Genomic DNA, 3,288 nt, shown 5'->3' on the forward strand with positions numbered 1-3,288 from the left:
GAGAGAGAGAGGAGAAGAGAGGAGACGAGAGAGAGAGAGCGAGAGAGACAGATGAGAGAGGAGAGCGAGGAGAGAGAGGGGAGAGAGAGAGAGGGAGAGAGAGAGTATTTGAGAGAGTTTTGTAACTATTTGCACATCGTTACAACAATGCACATGGCAATAATATGACATTTTAAACGTCTCTATTCCTTTGAAACTTTAGTGACTAATGTTTACCGTTCATTTCTTGTTCATTTCACTTTTGTTTATTATCTATTTCACTTGCTTTGGCAACTCATTGTAAACAGATGTTTCCCATGCCGATAAAGCACTTTGAATCGAGAGAAAACATCTGTAAGAGGACATGAGGACTATTTCTCATATTTACTCAATGCCAAATGATGCCGAGAAGCAATCAGGAAGTAGAACCATGAATAGTTCCTTATTATTAGAGAGAGATCACCACGGTTCTCCTCCTGAACCGACTGGTATGAAACTAATCTACTCTCTCCTTCCCACTGTGTGTCTGCCCCTCTCTCTCTCTCTACCCCTGCCAGCCTCTCTCTCTCTCTCTCTGTCAGCCTCTCTCTCTACCTCTGTCAGCCTCTCTCTCTACCTCTGTCAGCCTCTCTCTCTACCTCTGTCAGCCTCTCTCTCTACCTCTACCTCTGTCAGCCTCTCTCTCTACCTCTACCTCTGTCAGCCTCTCTCTCTACCTCTACCTCTGTCAGCCTCTCTCTCTACCTCTACCCATCAGCCTCTCTCTCTCTCTCTCTCTCTCTACCTCTACCCCTCTCTCTCTCTCTCTCTCTACCTCTGTCAGCCTCTCTTTCTCTCTCTCTCTACCCCTGCCAGCCTCTCTCTCTCTCTCTCTCTCTCTCTGTCAGCCTCTCTCTCTACCTCTACCCCTGTCAGCCTCTCTCTCTACCTCTACCCGTCAGCCTCTCTCTCTCTCTCTCTACCTCTACCGCTCTCTCTCTCTCCCTCCCTCCTCTCTCCCTCTCTCTCTCTACCAGCATCTCCCTACCTCTGTCATTCTCTCTCTATCTCTACCTCTGTCAGCCTCTCTCTCTCTCTCTACCAGCCTCTCTCTACCTCTGTCAGCCTCTCTCTCTCTCTCTACCAGCCTCTCTCTACCTCTACCAGCCTCTCTCTCTCTCTCTCTCTACCTCTACCTCTGCCAGCCTCTCTCTCTCAATTCAATTCAATTCAATTCAATTCAATTCAAGGGCTTTATTGGCATGGGAAACATGTGTTAACATTGCCAAAGCAAGTGAGGTAGACAACATACAAAGTGAATATATAAAGTCTCTCTCTCTCTCTACCAGCCTCTCTCTACCTCTACCTCTTCCAGCATTTATTAAACCTCAATGACTGGTCTATGGCACATCTCCTTCTATTGGGTATTACACCTCAATGACTGGTCTATGGCACATCTCCTTCTATTGGGTATTACATCTCAATGACTGGTCTATGGCACATCTCCTTCTATTGGGTATTACATCTCAATGACTGGTCTATGGCACATCTCCTTCTATTGGGTATTACATCTCAATGACTGGTCTATGGCACATCTCCTTCTATTGGGTATTACACCTCAATGACTGGTCTATGGCACATCTTCCTCTCTCCTTCATCTCTCTCTCTATGTGCAAATGGCTAAAGGACACAAGGGAAAATAAATAAACATAAATATGGGTTGTATTTACAATGGTGTTTGTTCTTCACTGGTTGACCTTTTCTTGTGGCAACAGGTCACACATCTTGCTGCTGTGATGCACACTGTGGAATTTCACCCAGTAGATATGGGAGTTTATCAAATTTGGGTTTGTTTTCTAATTCTTTGTGGATCTGCGTAATCTGAGGGAAAAAATGTCTCTCTAATATGGTCATACATTGGACAGGAGGTTAGGAAGTGCATCTCAGTTTCCACCTCATTTTGTGGGCAGTGAGCACATAGCCTGTCTTCTCTTGAGAGCCATAGATGTGTGATTAGGTTTATTTATTAGACTTCAACACTTAATTAACTGTCATACTGGGCCCCCACTATCATAATAATAACAGATCACAGGGGTGAAGAGTGATTGGGGGAGGAGGACAGAGAAGAGAGAGCAGAGAGGAGGGAGAGGGGGAAGAGTTGGAGGAGGAGGAGAGCAGACGGGGGGAGGAAGAGGAGAGCAGAGGGGAGGGGGGAAGAGGAGAGCAGTGAGGGGGGAGGAGGAGGTAGAGGAGAGCAGAGAGGAGGGAGAGGGGGAAGAAATGGGGGAGGAGGAGAGCAGCGAGGGGGGGGGGTGAGGGGGGTAGAGGAGAGCAGACGGGGAGGGGGGAAGAGGGGGGTAGAGGAGAGCAGCAAGGGGGGGGTGAGGGGGGTAGAGGAGAGCAGACGGGGAGGGGGGAAGAGGGGGTAGAGGAGAGCAGCAAGGGGGGGGGTGAGGGGGGTAGAGGAGAGCAGACGGGGAGGGGGGGGGGAATAGGAAGGAGGAGGGAGATGGGGCAGGAGGAGAGCAGCGAGGGGGGAGGAAGATGAGGGGGGTAGAGGAGAGCAGACAGGGGGAGGAAGAGGGTGAATAGGAAGGAGGGAGAGGGGGAAGAGGAGAGCAGACGGGGAAGAGAGGGGGGAGGCAAGAGGGGGAGGAGGAGGGAGGAGAGCAGAGAGGGGGGGGAGATTACAGATATTGCAGTGGGGGCTTTATGTAATGTGCTGTGTGAGAGATGATTAACATAAACATAGTTCTTCATACCTGTAATGTGCTGTATGAGGGATGATTAACTATGTGCCCAGTGTGTTTAGTAGAGCAGAGAACAGCAGCATTCAGAATAACAGATGTCCTTCCTGGTTCAAGACACACACAGAGATGTCCAGCATATCGGCCCTGTACTCCACATAAGACCTACTGTTAGTGGGGAAGACCACACCAAACTGTACGAAGAACAGTGAGGGGGGTTGAATTGTGACAGCACAGCGCCCTCTACAGGTGAACATATGCCAGTGGCTCATGAGGACCAACTGACCCAGCGAAGACCGATGAGGGTGAGAGAAGATTCAACAACTCTTGGAGGACAAGAAAGGTTCAGAACACAGTAGGAAAATATGACCAGTAGAAATCATAACTGGGTGGTCTTCAGAGATAGATGGGAGGGGTTGAGGGGAGCTGAAGGCTGGGACTAGATGGTCTTCGGAGATAGATGGGAGGGGTTGAGGGGAGCTGAAGGCTGGGACTAGATGGTCTTCAGAGATAGATGAGAGGGGTTGAGGGGAGCTGAAGGCTGGACTAGATGGTCTTCAGAGATAGATGAGAGGGGTTGAGG

Source organism: Oncorhynchus kisutch, unplaced genomic scaffold (assembly GCF_002021735.2).
Source record: "Oncorhynchus kisutch isolate 150728-3 unplaced genomic scaffold, Okis_V2 scaffold4007, whole genome shotgun sequence".
NCBI lineage: Eukaryota > Metazoa > Chordata > Actinopteri > Salmoniformes > Salmonidae > Oncorhynchus > Oncorhynchus kisutch.